Raw genomic sequence first — 9578 nt, forward strand, 5'->3', positions numbered from 1 at the left:
GGATGCAGCTATTTCTGTTTTGTGGGGTTGATTTGTATGTGCAACTCAGAAATGGTGAAATATTGGACTTATTCATCATTTACCTATGAAGCATGGATTACATACTATACAATTTACTAGAAACTGGGAACATAGCATGAATACCTCGGGATCTTGTGATCTAGTAAGAAAAATATACAGAAAAGAACGGAATTTTTAAAACAAATTAAACCCAGCCACGGAGGCTCATTCATTCCTTAATCACAACACTCAGGAGGGCTTGGTCAGGTGGATCTCTGTGAACTTGAACCCAGTCTAGTCAACATAGTGAGTTCAGGATCTGTCAAAGCTACACAGGCAGACTCACTCTGTATGAAAAGCAAAATGACAGACAAAGAATAAAATTGTATTTGCTATTAATAATAGTAATGAGGAAGGAAGGAAGAGAGGGAGGGAGGAAGGGAGGAAAGATGAAAGAAGGGAAGGAAGGAAGGAAGGAAGGAAGGAAGGAAGACATCCCAATGACACGTGTGCACTACAACCATATTTCCAGCAGTTGGGAGGTTGAGGTAGGAGAATCATGACCTAGGCCAGTCTGATTACATACTGAGGCCCTATCGCAAGCAAATAACAAAAATGAAAACAACAAAATGGTAGAGAGCTGTTAGGCAATCTACTGCAATTAAATAGGAAGCTGGTAATGAGAGACAACGCCTAGGGGAATGTTTGCACTGAGGTGTGAATAAGCTGTTGTGTCCCAGTGTATGGGAAGAACATGCTAGAGAAAGAGAAATGACATGTGAAAGAACCCTTGGTCAGTAATTAGCTGGGAGCCTGCCGTGGTTAGAGAATGAAGAGAAGAGTAAGGAGAATAAGCTATGAGGAAGGGCGGGCAGGCAGAGAACGAGACAAAGCCTCATCTAAGGTTTTGGTTTTCTTCCAAAAAAATAAAAAAAAAGCCTTTAGAGTGATGTGGGATAGTTTATAGACAAGAGTGAAGACTTTCTTAGGGGGCTACAGGAACAAAGGCTGCCTTGTTGTGTTATATTGTGTGCACAGTGTGGAAGGAGAGCCCACCCAGACTCCCATTGGGCCTAGTTCACAGTCCCGCAAATAGGTGGAGAGTAGCTGAAGATAAGGACGTCAATCAGCTGAGTAACTGGGATAAGGGTGCTGATTCGGGATAATTACTCTAGCTGGGGCAGAGAGCCACCTGGGTCAATGATCTTGGAACACTGAGGCTGGGGATTGGAAGAGAAAAAAATAAGCAACCTGAGATCGCAGTCAGTAAGTAATGAATGGAAGCTGAAAATGAATCTTTTGTCTCCATAACACAAACATTAGGCAATGTTTATAGCCATAAATTCACGAGTAGACTATGGGAAGTCTTAGTAAAGGGATGTCCTAGTATTATAGCTGGAATGACAGATTTTTCAGTGTGTATAGAATGTGCAGATTTATGATTTCTAGTTTTCTTCATTACAGAATGGTTTCTGCAACTGTGAGTCTGTGTGCACATTCAGTGTTAAAAAAAAAAAAACCAAACTGGGGCATGATAAATCTATAAAGTTTTCCAGTAAGGCTACAGGTATTCATTTTATTTTCTGGCAATTACATTTTTTTGTAATATCAAAATAACAATTTGAGCTAAGATAAAATATAAACATGTTAACATAAAAATAGTAAAATAAAAAATAAATCCTAACAAATAACTTAAGCAGGTGTTGCTGAATTATAGCCACAATATTTAAGTCAGAATGTATTGAGTTATTAGTATAACTGGCTGTGGCAAGTTGTTGTGTCAAGTTGAAAAACAAAGAAAACACTTAGCAAATTAATGAAACTAAGAATAAAATCAAGAAGAATGTAGATGCTAAAATCTCCCTAAAACAGAACGACATTGAAACAAGCTTAATTAATGGTAGAGTTACCCTGATAGGAAAGGGAGTAGAACATAGGAAGGAAGCACTGAGCCAACTAATTTGTAAACAACTATCTGGTAATAGTGGGGAGGATGGCGAACTAGTGCACAGACTCTCTCTCTGGGTTCTCTTTTCAGTAGAAATTCTGAAATTATTCTCCCTGTATCGTATAGAACTGGGCCAATATATAAGTTTGTCAATTTTGTCAGGCCACAGGTGTCTCCCCATGAAAAAATAAACAACACACAATGGAAATGGTAAGATAAAAGCCCTATGAAGATGGATTTACCTAATGATACAGAATGAGCTCAGATCACCCAAAATATATAGGAATGTATGCACGGATAGGAAAGGTTTCACATATGTATGTTGATAAATGCGTATATACTTATATGCTTGTGTTTGCATGTGTGCACTTACACTATTATACTCCACTACAAGGGTCATGGAGTGGCAGGGACCATGTCTTATAGCGATACCAACCAAAGAAATGGTGAATGAGTCTAGCAATCCAACCGGAAGGAAGTCGTAGCAGCTTAGGGTAACTTTTTACACCCAAAGAAAAAGCGCACTAATATGGTAGATGAGCATCATAAGGACATAGAAACCAGAATGAATGAAGTTCTGATGGTCACATGTGTAAAACTTGACAGCAAATAATTTAGGCAGTAAAGAATTACAAGTCACGGCAAAAGCTGGAAATTCCTTGAACCTATATCAGCCACATAAACCAAGACATAAATGAACAAGTGTGGAATAAAAGATTCTTTGGTCTACAGTAACTTGGAAACCACGCGCAAACATAGGAAGTGATGTCAGAAAATGTATGGCCATGCCAAACAGGAGGTGCCATTTGAAATGTATGGCCATCCCACGTAGGAGGTGATGTCAGAAGATGTATGATCACCCCAAACAGGAGGCAATACCAGAAAAACACTCCACGGAAACATGCTAGAAAAATTAAGAATGTTATGGATAATAGTTATGTATTTTTATAAAAAGTTATCAGAAGAGATCTTGAATACTTTCCCCATAAGGAAATAATAAGTATTTGAGATTGATATGCTTACCCTGATTTGAGGATTACAGAATTTATTCATGGACCAACATATTACATGTAAGACATTTCTAAGGTGTGTACAGTTTCTGTTTTATATATCAGTTAAATATAGTTGTTTTACAAGAATTTTAAAAGGTAAAGAAAAATGGTATGAAAAATACCAAAGACAATGGTATGAAATTTTTCCAAGCCAAAGAGAGCAAGAAGGCAAAGCATTCGGTATAATGACTATTAGTTGTATTGTATAGTATCTGTGGAAATTGCCAAGAAAGTATAACTTGAGTACTTTAACAATATAAAATAAAATAAACATGTGGAATAATATATAGACTAATTACCTAGAATTATCCATCCCAAATATACACATACTTTAAAACAACATGTTGTGCACAATCAATATAAGGAATTTTATTTGCCAATTAAAAAACAAAAAGAGAAGTAACAATTAAATGTGATCATCAAGTCATTTGATTGAACTGATTACTGGAGGAATAACGTTATAAAGGATATTACTAAACAGCAAAACTTAAATAGGGACAGAGATTAGAGAAAAGTAACTCTCAGCACAGATTTATGAAGTAGACCTTGTATATATCTGATAAGAAAGACGGTACACTTCGTGACTGCACACAAAAGTCAGGGGACTTCTTCTTAGAGGGGCAGAACAAAAGAATAGTGGAAAAAGGAAAGAAAGAAAGAAACTTGCGTTATGAGACAAAAAAAAAGAGTAAGATGCACAGATGCCTATTAAACTATTTTATGACACTTTCAAGCTTGGAATTATTTTTACTTTTTGTTGTAAAGGCCTGCTCTTACTTTCTATCCAGCCTCGAACTCAAACAGCCTAGGCGGTCTCAAAAATCATAGGGATTCTCTTGTTCCCACCACCCTTGTGCTGGGATAACACGTGTGAACCGCTTAAGTCAGGACTTTGAAAATAAGTAAAAGTTAAGAAAAAAAAATAGTGAGTAAATGTTGCTGGTGAGTATCTGAAGCAGATAAATTCTCGTTGTTTGGCAGCCTTACCAAGAAGAGTACCTTTGTGGCTCTTCTCATTCAGGTCTTTCTGCCATGAAAGAAATGGACAAAATAACTCGCTTAGAATTATTTTCTTCTGAAAAGATGAATGAAGTGAATTGAGGTGTGCTCATGAGTGTCTATGATATTTATCCAAAATTAAAACCGGCTGCAACGAGGTTCTCAGAGACCACACGACAGCAGTTGTTTCCAAGGGGTAAAGAGTTTTGAGGGTGTGGTAACAACAGGATAAGGCAAAAGTAAAGGCTCACAATAAAATATCTACAAATGCCATGTCAACGGGGAAGGAAAGTTATTCCAATCCAGGTGCTCCTACAACAGTCTGACTTCATTCTTACTTACTTGAGACATTTCTGAATTGATCAATTCTAATGACATGTTATATACCCTTGGATTTGGATTTTAAAATAAAAAGTAGTATTTTTCTCAGTAATATTAAAAGAAAAAGTATATCAAATAAAAAATTGAAAACCATTTTCAGTTTTGTTTATAATGATGAAAATAAAACTGGAAGGAACATGGACAACAGTCACTCTGAGAACCAAGAAAATGTAATGGTCATTCCCAAAAGAAAATTTACATTTTTTAAAAATGTAAAAGCCAGGATATAATACTTTCAACTTTTTTACTACAGCTTAGATGTGTACATTAGACCCTATGCCATTGAATTTGTAAAGATGGATATAGTCAGTAACAAAATGGGCTTGCTTATATCTTATTTTTACATAAATAATTTCATAGATTGATATTCTCATTCTCTGAATGCATTTATTCACAGTGTACATTTCTGTAAACATAATAATGTTGCCATTTACTCAGAACATATGGTGTATATATAGTAACTTTAAATATGTTAAGGATTGGCGCTTATTTGTAAGCTACATTAATAAAAAATGAGAATGTCCAAGGTCATGTGGTTTTGAAAAGCTAAAAGACCCATGCATTTTATTTTCGGTTTTTCAAGATAGAGTTTCTCTGTGTAGCTGTAACTGTCCTGGAATTCATGCTGTAGACTGTGTTTGCCTCAAACTCAGAGATCCTTCTGCTGCTGACTCGCTAGTGGGAAGTTTAAATGTGTGTACCTCCACTGTACAGCAAAAGACCCAAATATTTTAAAGCAGTGATTTCTAAATTAAAGTCATATCATTTCCTTTTGTGTGCATATAAATCATATTCTATTAGACAATGCAGTTTCTTCTCTCTATTCTTGCACATGTGATAATGGCTGAATGAAGGAAAAACAAAATATGAAAGAAAAAAATTTAAAAAAATAAAGAAAGAAAGAAAGAAAGAAAGAAAGAGAGAGAAAAAGAGGGAGGGAGAGAGGGAGGGAGGGAGGGAGGGAGAGAAGAAGGGAGGGAGGAAGAGAGAGAGAGAGAGAAAGGAAGGAAGGAAGGAAGGAAGAAAGAAAGAAAGAAAGAAAGAAAGAAAGAAAGAAAGAGGAGGTTCATAGTGTCCCAGTGTTCTTTTGGAAGTCTACTCATTTATACAAAAAAAATTAGTCTTACTGTTTCCAAGTAAAATAATTTTTGAAAAATACTTTTGGCTACTGGTTAGGGTGGGATAACAGTCATGACAAGCAGGTCACTTTCTTCCACAATGGGTAATTTGGGGCTCGTCAGTGTATGGAAGAAAAACACCTACTCACTCTGAGCTAATCAGTATCAACTCTGGGTCTTCGATCCCACACATCCCTGAAGCATCTCCCACATGTTGCAAACCAGGTCTTCTTAAGATTTGATTTACAGCAGCTATGCAGTTTCAGCAACCATTCATATCTCCAACAATGGAGATATGTATCACATATATGGAATTTAATGAAACACTGAAATGTGTGTGTGTGTGTGTGTGTGTATTTATCTTTCTCAAAAGTTAAAATTTGTTTCTGGAAATATATTATAATATTCTTTCTAAATCCACTAAAATAACATTTTGATTTGGGGGCAGACTCTAAATGCTCTGCCCAAGTGAGTCTCTGAGAGAAGAAACACAATGCTAATATTGTCCAGTATGTCCCTTCAACGTTCACATGTCTCCTGAAAACAGCCAGTCCAGCACTCATGTTTCCTGTCCATAAATAGATTGTTTTCAAAGAAGAAATTCTAAACTTATGTTCCACAATCTAGAAGCCGCTGTTAATTCAGACTTATAATAATTCACATCAACAATGTCTGCCCGGCCAACAAGACAGCAAGTTCTCTACAGCCCTGCCTTACAGTAGTGATCAGTTTATTCCATAATTTCATTGGTTCTTATCCAATATCCAATATACATGGTAGTGTCTCATAATGTATCACATACTCACAATACTTAGTAGTTCATGATATCTAGATATCTCATAGTTAAATGTACAGATATTTGAAAATACAGGTATTGATAAAGTAGACATTTGAAATCGTATTGTTGCAGTAACATAACCAAATTTGAATAGAGATGTTATTAGTTAGTGTGTGAGACTTAAAGATGAAGAGGCACAATGTTATAGAATTCTCAACTATCAACTTACTCTAAGTTCTGGTTAAAATGTCCAACTTTCATTATCAATTACTTTCCTGAATTTACAATGCGAAACATTTGCTTTCCTATCATAAAACAAACAAACAAACAAACAAAAGAACAAAATCAAATCAAAACAAAACAAAAAACAGTGAAGGCGATTAGGACCTAGTATGTGAAAATAGTTTTAAAAAGTCAATAGGTACCAGAAGCTGCAATGGAATCAGGAAGACATCACTGCTCAGAAACACTAAAAACGAGATCCGGCAAGAAATGAGATAGTGCGGGTTTTCTTTGCTGGAGGCCATGATTGTCTATTTTAAAAGTAAAATTAAATGTGCTCTCAGATAGGCAAGTCCAGAATGTTTATTTCAACAAATCTTAAACAGTGAATGTGTAATGTGGGTTGTTTCCTTAAGTTACTTAAGTTTTGTGAATTTCCACAGGCAAACCATGCAAACCACAAGCGTGTAACTGAACAGCGCTCTTGAGTGAGCGCCATTGTTCTTCCTAAAACGAGTTTGTTGACTTCAGTGTACTAGGAAGGGTTTTAGCAAACTTGAGGAAACCAAGAAGTCCTAAAAGGAAGCGTGTTACATTTCTATGTTGAATACCCTGTTAAATAGATTTTGTTTGAGGAAACCACAAGGTCCTAAAAGGAAGATTGGTAAGTTTCCATATCTGAATACACTGTTAAATAGAGTTTGCTTGGACAGCCAGCTTCTCACACTGGCACAAATTGGAAAAGGATATTTTCTACACGACTTACACTGTTTTCAGATTTGATTCACAAAACGAGTGAGTGTAGTTTGATTTGTAATTACTAATATGAATTATCTTTGTTCTAGTTTTTTCTCTATTAAGTATCATAAATACAAACCGTTCTTATTAGAAAAGTTTATACTTATTTTGATTTTAAATTCATGTACTAAATTTAAATTTTAAATCATTTTTCAACATTTAAGTATCATAATGTAATAATATGAAAAATCACAAATACTACATGTTAAATAACATTGTTTTTATAGCAGATAAAAAGAAATACATTCTTTTAAGAAAACTGTTTAATAAATGAAGCATAAAAAGAATAAGAGACTGTTGGAGGATTTTTGAATGTTAGGAATCAACTGCTGGGGGAAAAATAACACTTGAATTTATTATTAATTCAAAAGCCAGGAAACCACAAATTGGAAACCCTGTCTCCAAAATAAGGAAGATAGTTTTGTTTTTTTATTTTGTAGCTAAAATAACTTTTAGGTTCAAGAAGAACTTTAATTTTTTTACAGCTTAGTAAAAGCTTACATTTGAAGCTAAAACTTGGGAAATTGCTTAAACTTTTTCCATTTAAAAATTTCTACTATTTACATGAGAAAAGTACCAGGCTTACACAGGCTAGTTTGTAATCTGGCCAGTATGCATAATATTGTACCATTGGCATAGAAATAGAAATCCAAACAATAAAATTAAAAGTAACAAGTAACATGTTCTTCTTACCTCTGGGACTTGTTTACTGCTGCTGGTCTGTCTGCTCCATCCGTGTTTGACCGGCAGCACCTACGAGAGCTCTGTTCTCTGCCTGACTCTCTTCACAAGTGTCAAAAGCACAGAGCTTTTGCTCTGCAAAGGGATAGTGCACAGAAAGAGGAAGTTGCAAAACACCAGTCATTACGCTTTACAAATTCTACAGAGAAGAGAAATTATTCACAAGGCCCTTATAATCATGGGAGCTGAACTATAATTTGTGCATCCATTCATATTAATGCATATGCATATTTGTTTAAAAATTTAGAGAAGTCGAGTCATTGAGGTTTATATTCTGTCAAGTAGTGCTCACTTGTATAAGGAAAAAGCTCCTTGAGGCGCTATGATACTTAGAGAAACACACAATCAGAAAAAAAAAAAATGCTGTTCTGTGTAAGAAAGGGAAGAACCGACACATGACACATAAGCTTGCTTTCATAGATCTAATTAATTTATAGTTATTGGAGTATGACCCAAGCACTCATTTGACTACTGGAGAAAGAGAGTCGGGGAGGAAGGGAAGAAGGGAGAGAGGGAGGGAGGGAGAGAGAGATAGCACATTTTCCCAGAACTGGGGTAGTGGTTCTTTACCTATAAGTCTTAAACTTCCTTTCTCATGGCAGTGGTCTGTTACATGGAGATAAAGCACTGCAGAAATGAAACCGCTACTTATCCACAATCTCTCACAACTTCAGCCACAAGAGTGAAAAACAGGCACAGATCTCGTGTCGCTGAACAAGTCAATGGCTGAGTTCCTTACCAGTAAGGAGAGCAAACGGAAATAGCTGAAAGAAGATGTCTGAAAAAAGACATGTTTACAAATACTGGGAAGGCCTAACCAAAGTATCGGCTATAGACAACTTCCATAAAGTCTCTCTGTACAGATGGTTGGGCATGCGTATTTCATATGTACATACGTGTTCTCTCAGATTCAGTCTGACAGATAATATAAGTCAATGGTAGCCAACGGGTAGCACTTCCTCCCGCCTTCGCTTGCTTATTGGGGAAGAGAAGGGGGTGGATTGCAAGAATAACACTTAAATTATGCAACGCTTCACACACTCTAAGAACCACTTTCTGAACTTTGGAAACCGCTGGGTGAAGGGCAGCATACTAAGCTTTCTTTTTCTTTTTTCTTTTCTTTGTTTTTTTTTTTTTTGGTCTTTAAAAGTAATTTATTTTCTTTGTAGATTGTAATATGATTATGTCATTTGCACCTTCTGTTTCTTCCGTCCAAACCCTCCCATATCCCCTTCTCACTATTTATCAAGTTCATAGTCTCTTTTTGTTAATTGTTATATGCATATATGTGTGTTTATTAACATATTTTCATGAACACTTAGGTATTACCTGCATAATACTACTTGTATGCCTTCAGGGCTGATGATTTGGTATTAGATAACCAATGGATGTGCTCTTCCCTGGGAAAGACTATTCTTCTAGCTTCCGGTACTCCTTAGTTGCCTGTAGTTCTTTGTGTAGGGTTGTAGTGGATTACCTACAATATAACACTGCAACTATGGTTCAAAAACCCTTGCAGAAGATAACAGAAAGAACATAAG

General features: G+C 35.8%; 1 protein-coding gene across 2 annotated transcripts in view; it reads right to left on the reverse strand.

The window, feature by feature from the left end:
• Mbnl1 (muscleblind like splicing regulator 1) overlaps positions 1-8036 on the reverse strand; it is a 168454-nt gene extending 160418 nt beyond the window's left edge. The window contains exon 1 of one of the 2 annotated variants that reach the window (XM_041659374.1): positions 7990-8036. The gene's annotated coding sequence lies outside the window, so the exon portion shown is untranslated. The remainder of the gene's footprint in view (positions 1-7989) is intronic. The other variant, XM_041659385.1, reaches the window with a different exon arrangement.
• Positions 8037-9578: the final 1542 nt, after the last annotated feature.

This window comes from Microtus oregoni, unplaced genomic scaffold (assembly GCF_018167655.1).
Source record: "Microtus oregoni isolate MIOR12 unplaced genomic scaffold, Mior012 000010F_ref0000083, whole genome shotgun sequence".
NCBI lineage: Eukaryota > Metazoa > Chordata > Mammalia > Rodentia > Cricetidae > Microtus > Microtus oregoni.